At 44.9% G+C, this 14,626-nt stretch overlaps 1 pseudogene; it reads right to left on the bottom strand.

Moving 5' to 3' along the window:
- Positions 1-657: 657 nt before the first annotated feature.
- Positions 658-1,657, bottom strand: LOC103114627 (large ribosomal subunit protein eL31-like; annotated as a pseudogene).
- Between the last annotated feature and the right edge of the window lie 12,969 nt (positions 1,658-14,626).

Genomic DNA, 14,626 nt, shown 5'->3' with positions numbered 1-14,626 from the left:
AAGGGGGAAAAAAAAGACTGGTGAAAATGTGCGGTGAAGGTTGGAGAGGCCAAGGGAGGCAGGGCCAAAGGTCAGCCGTGGAGCATCGTGGCTGCTTCAAGATAGAGCAGGTCAGGTCCAACTTGCGGACACAGACTACCTGGCGTGGAGGTGAGGAGGTGAGGAGCCGTGTTCAGGCGGAGCCTGGGCAACAGCCTCACCGAGACCACTTAGAGGAGACCCAAAGGCTGCGTGGGCAGCTGAACTGGATGTCCTCTGCGGTTTCCTGCAGCCCTCAAGGGCTGGGTTTTGTGCCACACTCTGCTGCCAAGTTGGGCAGTGAGGAAGAGGTAAAGACAGCTCCTACTCAGCGGGCAAGCCTGAAAACAGAGCCCTTAGTGCACCTCCAGGAGGACAGGGTCAAAAATGAACTGAATTGGGAGTCGGTGGTAGTGCAGTGGGTTAAGAGTACGTGGTACAAAGAGCAAGGACCAGCGTAAGGATCCCAGTTCAAGCCCCTGGCTTCCCACCTGCAGGTGAGTTGCTTTACAAGAGGTGAAGCAGGTGTCTTTCTCTCCCCCTTCTGTCTTCCCCTCCTCTCTCTATTTCTTTCTGTCCTATCCAACAACAGTAATAACTACCACAATAAAACAAGGCAACAAAAGGGAATAAATAAATAAAATTTTTAAACAATGAACTGAATTGTGGGACATTGAGGTGGTGTTTCATAGAACTGCTTGATGGAGTGGGGAGCAAACATCGGAACTGGGGTGCAGAATCAGAGAAGCAGACCTCACTTTCTTACATAGTTTTGACTTTCAACAATCCAAATATTTCACACTTTTTTTTTTTATCACCACCAGGGCTATTGCTGAGACTTGGTACTTACACAATGAATCTACTACTCTTAGTAGCCATCTTCTCCTCCTTTTTCCTTCTTTTTTTTTTTTTTTGGTTTTGTAACTTTGACAATTAATATTTAGTTCTCATTCACATTGACTGTCTGTAGATTTTTGAAAGTGGTGACAGGTACATAGGTAACCAGTGTATACAGCTTGTTTGGTGAATCTTCATCCTCATTGTGTTTTCTGGACAACTGTACCCGGATGCAGTAGGGATGGACATTCCTTATTCCTTTGGCCCAGACAGCTTTGCTGAGCCTGTCGTCAATGCGCACATCGGAGTGCCCATCTCCTTCATGGCAAATTTCCGGATCTCTTTGAGTGCCCGGGGAGCACGTTTCTTGAAGCCCACGCCGAGGATGTTCTTGTGGATGTTGATGGTGTACTCCCACGTCACCACCTCATTGATGGCAGAGCGGCCCTTCTCGCTGCCCTTCTTTGTGGGAGCCATTCTGCCGGGCCTAGACAGGAAAGGAAAAGCGCGAGGTATTGTGGGAAAGGGAAAGCAGGGTTCCTTTTCCTTTTTTTTTTTTTTTAGAATTTATTTATTTATTTATTCATGAGAAAGATAGGAGGAGAGATTCTTTTCTTTCTTTGATAGGGCAGAGAAAAATCTAAAGGGGAAAATAGAAAGGGAGAGAGACAGAGAGACTCCTAGAGTACTTGATTCACCACTCATGAAGCTTCTCCCCTGTAGGTAAGGAGCTGGGGCTCAAATCCTGATTCTCGCAAATGGTAACGTGTGGGCTTAACAAGGTGCACCACTGCCCAGCCCCCTCCACTTTTTCTTTGACCAGAGTACTGCTCAGTTATGGCACATGGTGGTGCCAGGAACTTAACTACAGTGCTGTCTCCCAGGCAGTGTTGTCCCTCCACCCAGCCAGGTTATTGCTGGGGCTCCCAGCCTACATGATTTCTCTGCTCCTGGTGTGTGTGACTGCATGCGTGCGTGCGTGCGTGCGTGCGTGCGTGCGTGTGCGTGCGTGCGTGTGTGTGTGTTTTAATAGAAGTAAGGGAGAGAGATAGAGAGATAGAGAAGGAGCAAAATCACACTGTTTTTCTGATATTTCCCCTTGCCGATGCCCCCCTGTGGTGGCCAGGTTCTCTTATATGGCAGTGAGTGTGCTCTATGCTCTAGGGACGGAGCCATCTCCCAGTCCCTTGAAGTCCCGTTTTACACATTCAAAGGGAAAACTAAAAAAGGGAAAAAGCAAACCCAAGCCTGAAATAGAATTTGGAAAAAAAAAGAGAAAAATACCCACTCTATATCAAGTTAGTAATATGAGCACACACTTCAATAACTTTGGACCCCATGTCCATTCCATGGGACATTTTCTTAGGCTGAAAAGAATGGCCCAGAAATCCTGATCCTTGCTTAGACTTGTAGACACGCTCTGATGGTGGAGTTCTGAAATGACTGTGTTGCAGGAAACATGTATTTTCTTGCAAATGTAAAGGTGTTATTTGCTTGGCCTCTCTGGAACTGCTTATAGCAAGGCAGACACTTTAATAAGTACTTTGCAGCAAACCACCCTGCAGCATATGCGGTTGAGCTGGGCTGTGTGTGTAAAGAGCCCTCACCCTCAACCTCAACTCTCCACTACCCGAGCGTTTGTGGGTGACTGGGTGGAGATCGCCCTCTGCAGGAAAGTATTTGCCAAACACCTTCCTCTAAACGAGCTCCAGTCTGTTGGCCACAAGTCACCATTTTTCTAACACTAGAAAGTGGGTCCTCCTCCTCCCCGCAGGCCTCAAAGAAGGAGAAAATTGCTTCCCCTGGGGCTGTGTCATCCTATGATTCAGTTAGCAGGAAGGGCAGTTTCCATGGTCGGGCAAAACGAGGTTAGCCTGGTGTTGCCTCTTCAAATCCCACAGATATGCTAATCAGGAAAGTCCGGGACTCTGCCACCTGGAGCTGGCTCTCCCAGGGTGGCTCCCTGGGTGGCAGTGAGGATGTGACAGATGTGGGAAGAGGCAGTCCTAATGTCAGCTGGGTTAGAAAACCCAAGGGGGAGGGTGTAGAGACCAAAGGGACACCGATGTGGAGCAACAAGGATGCTTGTTAAACCTAGGACAGGTGCTTCAATTAATCCTTCTAAAAACCAGGCCAAGTGCATCTGACAGCCACGTGAGGCACAGAGATGTGCAGCTGAGTCCTGTGAGTGCTCAGGTCTCCTGACTCCAGACCTAAGGCTCCTTTTGCTGTTGTGGGTTAGTTAACAAGGAAATTCTTTTCCAGGGCCTTCCAGCTGGACCAGGCAGAAAGGAAATGCAAGCCCGCTCACCGGTTTCTCTGCTGAGTCTTCTCTACTTTCTCCCTCCCCACCCCTGAGCTAAAAAGGGAGACTTAAATGGCCACAGGGGTGTCCAGCAGCCTCTTGGCCAACTCACATGGACATCTTCCTTCCATCCCACTGAACTGACGTCCTCAGTGAGGTTCCTGGGCAGACCAGGCATGGGTGTGCACAGCTCCCAGCTGGGTCACTAAGGACTCTCACGTGGAGCCTTATCTGGTTGCCTCAGGAGCAGCTGGTGCCTGAGTCCCTAATCCCCTGCAATGGCACTGAAGCCTGTGAGCCTCCTGGGATGAGGAGTTTAATCTCTCTCTCTTTTTAAAAACAATTTTTATTTATTTATTCATGAAGAATGATAGGCAGAGAGAGAAAGAACCAGATATCACTCTGGTATGTGTGCTGCCAGGGTTTGAACTCGGGACCTCATACTTGAGAGACCAATGCTTTATCCACTGCACCACCTCCCAGACCACTAACATCTCCTTTATTTAGTGCATAGCATCAGCCACCGCACTATGCACCCTCCCCATGTAGAGAGTTTTGAATGGTATCACTGGAATTCTTCTTCTCTTGAATGCCTTTGCATGTGAGCTCCTGCCAAAAGGCACTTTTTGCCTTGGTCCTATCTTTACTTCAGCCAGAGCTGAGAGGAAGCAGCAATGAAAGAGAGAGGGACTTTGCAGATTTTTCTAGGTCTGATGCCTGGCAGAGAAGCTCAGAGGTCATAGGAACTGAGGGTATAGAAACTTCTGGGATGGGAGTCAGGCGGTAGCGCAGCGGGTTAAGCGCATGTGATGCAAAGTGCAAGAACAGGCGGAAGGATCCTGGTTCCAGCCCCCGGCTCCCCACCTGCAGTGGAGTTGCTTCACAGGCGGTGAAGCAGGTCTGCAGGTGTCTGTCTTTCTCACCCCCCCCCTGTCTTCCCCTCCTCTCTCCATGTCTCTCTGTCTTATCCAACAACAATGACATCAGTAACAACAACAATAACTACAACAATAAAACAACAAGGGCAACAAAAGGGAATAAATAAAAAATACAAAAAAATTTTAAAAAAGAAAGAAACTTCTGGGATGTACATAATCTCTCCAGGAAAGGGTGTTGGGGAACCAGAAAATAGATGTTGCTACTTTATCAACAAATACATAGATTCTGAAAAAAAAAAATCTTCTGGTTTATCCACAAGCCTTAGCTAGTATAGCTTTAAATCTTGATAATGCCAGAAACTATTCAAATTACAGTAGATTTTATATAACTGATTTTTAAAAAATTATCTTTATTTATTGGATAGAATCAGCCAGAATTTGAGAGTGCAGGGAGAGATAGAGAGGGAGAGAGACAAAGAGACTCCTGCAGCCCTGCTTCACCACTTATGAAGCTTCTTCCCTGCAGAGGGGAACCAAGGACTTGAACCAGATGCTTGTGCATGGTAACTTGTGCACACTCACTCGGTAGGCCTCTACCCAGTTCCCCATACACAAACCTTTTTTTTTTTTTGCCTTCAGAGTTATCACTGGGACTCGATGCCTGCACTGAGAACCCCTGCTCCTGGTGGCCATCTTTTTCCTCTTTTGGAATAGGACAGAAAAAATTGAGAGAAGAGGGGAAGACAAAGAGGAGGAGAGACAGACACCTGCAGACCTGCTTCGCCGCTTGTGAAGCGACCCCTCAGCAAGTTCATGAACCTGATTCTGAGTATTTTCAATGTGATTCTGAGGCTTGAACCCAGGTTCTCAAATATGGCAAAGTATATACTATACTGGGGGAGTCATCTCCCAGCCCTGGCATGTGAGTTATTTTGAATTGAAGGCAATCAAGACCCAACAGGCTCAAGGGGGGAAAAAAAAGAAAGAAAGAAAACAACCTTTTCCCTCAACTAGTTAAAGAATTTAGATGTGGCCTGACCCAGTCAGTGAGCTGTTATCAGAGATGCCGTTTTGTCTGTATAGCTGGGCAAAGGTCTAATTACCAAACACCTGCTCCTTTTGTCCCCTCGGTGCCCCTGGCCTCTAGCCCATTCCTTAGCTCAGGGTGGCTTATAAGCTCCCACTTGTCCAGTTGAGCCTTGGGCCTCATCTCTTTGTGACTCTTGTACTAGGAAACTAAATTTTAATGCCTCCTATTAATCTATTGTATAGCAATTTAATTATTAGATAACTGAAAGAACTAGAATAAGAGAAGTTTCCTTCTTCCCTTGTGTTACGGAGTTAGTATCCCTACAAATCACTTTTTAAAGATTTATTTATTTATTCATGAGAAAGATAAAAGGAGAGAGAGAAAGAACCAGACATCACTCTGGTACGTGTTCTGCCAGGGATCGAACTTAGGACCTCATGCTGGAGAGAGTCCAGTTCTTTATCCATTGGGCCACCTCCCAGACCTCCCACTAAATCATCACATTAAGCTCATAATCCCCAGTGTGGTGACCTTAGGGCATGGAGTCTTTCGATAGTGTGATAGTATCAATTATAATGAGAAGAAATAGAGATTTGCTGTGTGACTCAGGTTCTAGCCCAGCTCCCATCACTTGAAAAAAAAAATTCAGTACTCTGGTCTCTTTCTTTCTCTCCCTGCCTCTCTGCCTCTATCTGGAAAAGTCAACCTAGAGTGGTGAGGCCCCAGTGATGACAAAAAAGTTGCTTAAAAAAAAAGAGAGGGGAGTCGGGTGGTGGTGCAGTGGGTTAAGCGCATGTGGCGCAAAGTGCAAGGACCGGCGAAAGGATCCCGGTTGGAGCCCCCGGTCCCCACCTGCAGGGGAGTCGCTTCACAGGTGGTGAAGCAGGTCGGCAGGTGTCTATCTTTCTCTCCCCCTCTCTGTCTTCCCCTCCTCTCTCCATTTCTCTCTGTCCTATCCAACAACGAATAGCGTCAACAATGGCAATAATAATAACAACCACAACAAGACTACAACAACAAGGGCAACAAAAGGGGGAAAAAATGGCCTCCAGGAGCAGTGGATTCATGGTGCAGGCACCGAGCCCAGCAATAACCCTGGAGGGAAAAAGAGAGAGAGAGAGAGAAAGAGAACCTGGATTGGAGTGGTTGTATTGCCCCAAAGTAAAAGACTCTGGGGTGGGGTGTGTGTGTGGGGAGAATACAGGTCCTGGAAAAGGATGACAGAGGACCTAGTGGGGTTGTATTGTTATGTGGAAAACTGAGAAATGATGCTGTGGTACCTCTCCATGTCTCTCTGTCGCTCTCCCCATCTCAGAAAAAAAAAAAAAAAGCAAAGTTTGCTAAGAGAGGGCAAGGGGTAGATAGCATAATGGTTATGCAAAGAGATGTTCATGCCTGAGGCTCCAAAATCTCAGGTTCAATCCCCATCACCACAATAAACCCATAAACCAAAGCTGAGTACTGCTCTGGAAAAAAAAAAGTTTGCTAAGAGATAATTCACCTGGAAGGGTGCCTGGTTTTCTATGCACATGGCCCAGGTTTGAGCCAGGTACCCACCACACCAGGGAAACTGAGCTGTCTTACCCTCTATCCCTCAATCTCTCTCCATCTGTCACTCTCTATCTGCATATGTTAAGAGGTAAAACACCTCTTAACAGCTGACAAAATGCACCTGAAACAGGGCTCCTGATTTTCTATGACCTGAAAGAGTCATCCAGGGGTTAAAAAGTTTCCACATGCCCCTTGAAGAGAACATGGTTAGAGTCGGGCAGTAGCGCAGCAGGTTAAGCGCAGGTGGCGCAAAGCGCAAGGACCAGTATAAGGATTCTGGTTCAAGCCTCCTGGCCCCCCACCTGCAGGGGAGTCGCTTCACAAGCGGTGAAGCAGGTCTGCAGATACCTATCTTTCTCTTCCCCGCTCTGTCTTCCCCTCCCCTCTCCATTTCTCTCTGTCCTATTCAACAACGACATCAATTAAAAACAAACAAAAAATAAAGGGGGGGGGGAGAGAACATGGTGGCACTGAGGTATGAAGGTATGGGCTGGGGACATGTCACACACAAGGGCCCAGCAGCAGCCCAAAAGTCACCCTGTAGAGACATTAAACCAGGTCAACCCTTCACTGCAGGGGCTGGCCTGGAACCAGAACACCCACCTTTGGACCCCAGGCTTCACTTTGGAGAGACGCACAAGACTGGAAGACAACATTGGTTCCAACTAAAATATACAAGAGTTATTTGAAATAGGCTGTTAGACCATCCCTGATTCAAAGTTGTACTTGGAAAAGCCCTCAGCAAAGACAGTCTGGGCCAGAGGGGACTGAGATGCCAAGCTCAAGTCTAGACACAGCACCCCCAGCCTCGAGACATCTCATTTGTCCATGTCAGTAATAGCTGAGTAGAACTCAGCCACCCAGCACGAGTATCTCCAATGCCTGCCTTTTCAACAATCTTCATTTATTTGCTTGTTGGTATTTTATCAGAGCACTGCTCAGCTCTAGTTTATAGTGGTTTGTGGGATTGTACCTGGGATAAGTAAATAAAGATAATTTTAAAAAAAAGAAAGAAAGGAAGGATGGATGGAAAAAGAAAGAAAGAAAGAGAGAAAGGGAGAAAGGAAGAAAGAGGAAGGGGGAGATACATAATGGTTATACAAACAGACTCTCATGCCTGAGGCTCCAAAGTCCTAAATTCAGTCCCCCTCACCACCATAAGCCAGAGCTGAGCAGTGGTCTGGTAAAATAAATAAATAATAAACTAAAAAAAAATCCAGGGTCAAAATAAATAAATAAATGAAAGGGGAAAAAAAAAAAACGGGAGACATCTGCTGATTTGAAAGCTGACCCCGGGAATCAGGCGGTAGCGCAGCTGGTTAAGCGCAAGCGGCAGGTGGTGATGCAGGTCTGCAGGTGTCTGTCTTTCTCTCCCCCCTCTGTCTTCCCCTCCTCTCTCCATTCCTCTCTATCCTATCCAACAATGATGACATCCATAACAACAGTAATTACTACAACAATAAAACAACAAGGGCAACAAAAGGGAATAAATAAATAAATAAATAATATTTTAAAAATTATTTTAAAAAAGAAGAAAGAAAGCAGACCCCCCACTATAACCTTCTGTTGAAGACTTTGTGTCCTCCAATAATGGACAGAGATAAACTGACACTTATTTGGAACATTCATAACAAGTGCTTTTAATTCAGACCACCTTCCTGCTTAGATTGTGTGAGCTTCCTTTTGCCCTGACCCTGGTGCACACACCTTGTACTGTCCCTTGGTCATGGACTCAGACCATGATCCCTGTGCTCCAACAAATGCTTATCATATAGTCTGACTTTTTTTTTCCCCCCTTGATGAACTATGACACCGCTGCATGGGTGCAAAATCTGACAGAATGGCAATGAGAAGCAAATGACCACAAGGGGGCAGTAAATTCCAGTGAATGAATGAAGAGCTCTAGAGGATGGAAGGGCGGCTTAGCATTCAAAACCTCACAGCTTCAGATCTTGGATGGACCTTGAAAAAATCATGTTGAGTGAAATAAGTCAGAAACAGAAGGATGAATATGGGATGATCTCACTCTCAGGCAGAAGTTGAAAAACAAGATCAGAAAAGAAAACACAAGTAGAACCTGAAATGGAATTGGCATATTGCACCCAAGTAAAAGACTCTGGGGTGGGTGGGTGGGGAGAATACAGGTCCATGAAGGATGATGAATGACATAGTGGGGGTTGTATTGTTAAATGGGAAACTGGGGAATGTTATGCATGTACAAACTATTGTATTTACTGTTGAATGTAAAACATTAATTCCCCAATAAAGAAATAATTTAAATTAAAAAAAAAAAAAACCTCACAGCTTGTACTGAAAGGGGAGTCAAGGTATGGAACTTTCACCAGGCCACTTGTGTAGTAGATGTCCTTGTCTGGGGGCCAGGTGGTGGCGCACCTGGCTGAGTGCAAATTACAATGCCCAAGGACCTGGGTTTGAACCCTCCGTCCCCACCTGCAGAGGGAAAGCTTTTTGAGTGGTGCTGACACTGTAGGTTGCAGCTCTCTCTCAATCTCTCTCAATCTCTCTCTCTCTCTCTTTCTCTTCCAGGATTATCGCTGGGGCTCAGTGCCTGCACTACGAATCCACTGCTCCTGGAGGCCATTTTTCCCATTTTTGTTGCCCTTGTTATTGTTATTATTGTTATTGCTGTTGTTGCTGGATAGGACAGAGAGAAATAGAGGAGTGGAAGACAGAGAGATGAAGGGGGAGGGGAGAGAAAGACCTGCTCACTGCTTGTGAAGCGACCCCTCTGCAGGTGGGCAGCTGGGGGCTTGAACCGGGATCCTTAGCCAGTCCTTGAGCTTTGCATCAGGTGTGCTTAACCCACTGAGCTACTGCCTGGGTCCCTGCAGATGTCTCTCTTTCTCTCTGTCCCTATATCCCCCTACTCTCTTGATTTCTGGCAGTCTCTATCCAATAAATAAATAAAAGGTTTTTTTTAGTCTTTTTTAAAAATTTATATTTATTTATTTATTCCATTTTGTTGCCCTTGTTGTGTTTTATTGTTGTGGTTATTATTGTTGTCATCATTGTTGGATAGGACAGAGAGAAATGGAGAGAGGAGGGGAAGACAGAGAGGGGGAGAGAAAGATAGACACCTGCAGAACTGCTTAACAGCATGTGAAGCGACTCCCCTGCAGGTGGGGAGCGGGGGGCTTGAACTGGGATCCTTATGCTGGTCCTTGAGCTTTGTGCCACATGCACTTAACCCGCTGCGCTACCGCCCGACTCCCAAAAAATCTTTTCCCTATTTGAGTGGGGGAGGGAGAGAGGGGCAGAAGGAGGGATGGGGGAGAGAGAGAAAGAAATTACTAGGAGAATCTTCGCTTAGCCCATCCCCAAGCCTGGAGAAAGGAGAAGTCGGGTAGGAGGCCAGACAGCCAGGCTTTTTGTCTTCAGATCTGCCCTCCTTTGGCAGGGCTGCCAGACAGTAGAATGGAAACATCTAGTTTTGGGTTTTTTTTTTTTTTTTTGAAAGAACTTATTTATTCATGAGAAAGATCAGAGAAGAGAAAGAACCAGACATTACTCTGGTATATGTGCTGCCGGGGATCGAACTCAGGACCCCATGGTTGAGAATCCAATGCTTTATCCACTGCGCCACCTCCCGGACCACGTTTTTGGGTTGTTTTTTTTTTTAAATATGTTATTAATTAGATAAAAGAAAGAGAATCAGAGCATCACATTTGATGCCAGTGAATGAACCCAGGACTTCACGCTTATAAATCCATTCATATAGCCACTACACCAACTCCCAGATCTGGTGTTTTTTAAAAATATTTTTTATTTATTTACTAATGAGAAGAATAAGAGAGAGAGAGAGAAAGAACCCGACATCACTCTGGTACATGATGTGCTGCCAGGGATTGAACTCAGGACCTCATGCTCGAGAGGCCAACGTTTTATCCACAGTGCCACCTCCTGAACCACACATCTGGTGTTTTCCAAGAGAATGTGCTGTGTTCTTTCAGGCTGAGAAAGGGAAAGGCCTCTTGACGCTGGTTTCCTGGGACGAACAAGGACAGGGGTTTCACCTGCTCAGACCCTGTGCTCCTGTTACTGGAACACTCTGGGTGGTCATGGCCAGAGAAGGAGCAGGGAACTGGCACAGCTCAAAGGGCTAGTGACAGTGTTTCCTGTGGGACAGCTTCCACATAACTCGGCAGGGGCTCCTTTCCTCCCCCTGCCTTCCCCTTTCTTTCCCTCCTCCCATGGACAATTTCACTCCACCTAGTAGGAGAAGGAAGAGAACAAGGAACTTCTGTGGCCCACAAGACAGTGACAGCATCTGAGATCAATCCTGTTTCATTTAATTTTTTTAAATTATCTTTATTTATTGAACAGAGGGAAGGGGAGATAGAGAGGAAGAGAGACATCTGCAGCCCTGCTTCACTACTCAAAAAGCCTTCCCACTGCAGGCTTTGAGGGGCTCAAACCCGGATCTTTGTGTACTGTAACATGTGCACTTAACCAGGGTGAATCCTGTTTCATTTTTACCTACCTCCTCCACTCCCAACACTGGATTATTCTATAACAAGTTCTAGACTTTATAATAGTTTATCCATGGATAGCTTATGTTGTACCTGTAAATAAGAAGATTTAAAAAAAATAAAAATAAAAACACAACACCATCATCGTTTGGCATGAAACCTCATGCAGGAAAGCCTAGTGTTGAGATGTTTCCTCAGCCTTTTTTTTTTTTTTTTTTTGTATTTATGAAGCCTATAATTGCTATGTGTTGCTGTAACATTTTTGGTCAATTATGATGATGATTTTGTAGATGTTGCTCTTTTTCCTTCACTTTTTTTTTCTTAAGATTTTATTTATTTATTACTGAGAAAGAAGGAGAGATAGAAAGAGCCAGACATCACTCTGATACATGTACTGCTGAGGATTGAAATTGGGACCTCATACTTGAGAGTCCAATGCTTTATCTATTGTGCCACCTCTCAGACCACTTTTCTTCACTTTTTAATATATATAATTGGATATTGACAGAGAGAAATAGAGAGAGGAGGGGGAGATAGGGAAAAAGACAGAGAGACACCTGCAGCCTTGTTTCACCACTTATGAACCAGGGACTTGAACCTGGGACCTTGCGCGTTGTGATATGTGTGTTTAACCAGGTGCACCACTGCCTGGCTTTCTGTTTTCTCCTAACATTGAATGTTGTAGTGGAGACATAAGAGGCCAGCTTGACATACTTCCCATAAGTAACTTTATCTGTTTGCATGGCTGCCTGAATGAATTTATCTTTAAAGTTCAATTACTTTTATAACATATGATTCAGTTTTGATCAGCTTGTTCACACTTGCTTGGGATGCAGAGTTCCCTTCCAATATGTAAAGTCTTGTTTTTTATTTTTCTTTTTTTATTATTTTTTATATTTATTTATTTTCCCTTTTGTTGCCTTTGTTGCTTATTGTCATTGTTGTTATTGTTGTTATTGCTGTCGTTGTTGGATAGGACAGAGAGAAATCGAGAGGGGAGGGGAAGACAGAGAGGGGGAGAGAAAGACAGACACCTGCAGACCTGCTTCACTGCCTATGAAGCGACCCCCTGCAGGTGGGGAGCTGGAGCCTCGAACCAGATCCTTACGCTGGTCCTTGTGCTTTCGCCAGGTGCACTTAACCCGCTGTACTACCACCGGACTCCCAGCACCTACTAATTCTAACAGCAGATGGCAATGTTGCACAAATTAGGGAGCAAGTCAGTTTTCAATACCTAAATGGAATTTACAACACAAGTATTGCAAATAGATGCTTATGTTTTTTTAATTCTTATTTTATATTATTTTTTTATATATTTATTTTTCCCTTTTGTTGCCCTTGTTGTTTAACATTATTGTGGTTATTGATGTCGTTGTTGTTGGGTAGGACAGAGAGAAATGGAGAGAGGAGGGGAAGACAGAGAGGGGTAGAGAAAGATAGACACCTGCAGACCTGTTTCACCGCCTGTGAAGTGACTCCCCTGCAGGTGGGGAGTTGGGGCCTTGAACTGGGATCCTTACACCAGTCCTTGCGCTTTGCGCCATGTGCACTTAGCCTGCTGTGCTACTGCCCGACTCCCAGCTTTTTTTTTTTTAGATTTATCTTTTTCCCAGTCATTTTTATTGGGGGAGGGTTAATGGTGCAATGTCTCGTCTCCCTGTGACAGGTGTCTGCAAAACACTGTCACCTCTAGAATTTAGACCCTTCTCCACCACTGTGCACCAAGCCCCTTAGTCCTAAGAGATATTTTTACATTCATATCCACTCTGCAATCTCCCTGGTCCTATTCTGGATGTCTTATATGACAATATTTGTCCTTTTGTGTCTGGCTTATTTCACCTAGCAGAATGTTTTTGAAGGTTCACTCACACTGCAGCTTACATTGGAACTTCTTTTCATGGTTATTATTCCCTTACATGGAAAGACCATTTTCCATTTATCCCTCTCTACCTGTCTCTGTCTTCCCCTCCTCTCTTGAATTCTCTCTCTCCTATCCAACAACAGCAATAACAATAACAACAGCAAGGGCAACAAAAATGGGGGGAAATGGCTTCCAGGAACAGTGGATTCATAGTGTAGGCACTGAACCCCAGCGATGACCCTGGAGGCAAAAAAAAAAAGACATGTTAAAAATACTGCTATTTGTCATAAGTGGGACTGTGCATAAGTAAACAGCAAAAGCAAGCAACCCGTTTCTCTCTATTCTCAGGTTCCTGGGCAACAAGAACTGCAATGAGCATAGGGATGGTACTTAGTGAAAACAAACTCTCCTCTTGGTACCAAAGTCCCCACTGCCTCCTCTCCTCCAAAGACAAAAGGGGCCGGGCCAGGTAGCTTTTAGCAAAGGTACTAGGCATAAGCAAGTGAGGATGGGTGATTCAGACACACCTGAGCAAGCTGTCTGCCAAAGGCTCTGAGCTCCACCCTCAGTAACAAGTTTCACCCTTTCCTCCAATCTGGGCAGCAGCTGGGTGAGAAGTCCCCCACCCCCCTCTCCTTCACTTGCTCCTTCTCTCCACCCCACCGCCACAGGTCCTATGTGCCCTTTTGTTACTACAGTCACCTAACATGCGACAACTCTCATCCTCCTCAGGCTGTGCTCTCCATCAGGTGGGTCAGATTTCTACAGCTCTAGTGCCAAATGCAGTACTTTGAATACTTTTTAAAATATATTTATTTATTTATTTCCTTTTGTTGCCCTTGTTATATTGTTGTAGTTATTACTGATTATTGTTGTTGTTATTGATGTCATTGTTGTTGGATAGGACAGAAAGAGAAATGGAGAGAGGAGGGGAAGAAAGAGGGGGAGAAAAAGATAGACACCTGCAGACCTACTTCACTTCTTGTGAAGCGACTCCCCTTCAGGTGGGGAGCTGGGGGCTTGAACCAGGATCCTTACGGGGGTCCTTGCACTTTGTTCCACATGTGCTTAACCCACTGTGCTACCACCCAACTCCCCCAAATGCAGTACTTTGTACAACATATATTTACGGGGCCAAGGAGACAGCTCTCAGGCTGAGTGCAGGAGTAGCATGTCTGAGGCCCCAGGTTCGATCTCTAGCACTGCATAAGACAATTCTGAGTATGCTATGATCTCTCCCATAAAAGTAACTAAATACGGATAAGTGTATATATATATATATATATACATATATATATGTATATATATATATATGGTGATATATATATATATATATATGGTGATATACATGGTGATATATATATATATATATATATATATATACATATATATGTATATATATATATATGTATATATATATATATACATATATATATACATATATATATGTATATATATATATATATATATATATATATCACCATGCACAAGGACCCTGGTTCCAGTCCCTGCTCCCCACCTGCATGGGAGAGCTTCACAAGTGAATTCTGTAGGTGTCTTTTTCTCTCCCTATTCTCCTCCCCTCTCAGTTTCTCTCTGTCCCATCCAATAATGTAGAAAGAAGGAAAAAAAAAAAAGGCCACCCGGAGTGGTGGA

The sequence above is a fragment of the Erinaceus europaeus genome, chromosome 9, assembly GCF_950295315.1.
Source record: "Erinaceus europaeus chromosome 9, mEriEur2.1, whole genome shotgun sequence".
Lineage (NCBI taxonomy): Eukaryota > Metazoa > Chordata > Mammalia > Eulipotyphla > Erinaceidae > Erinaceus > Erinaceus europaeus.
This window is presented reverse-complemented; position numbering and strand designations above follow the sequence as displayed.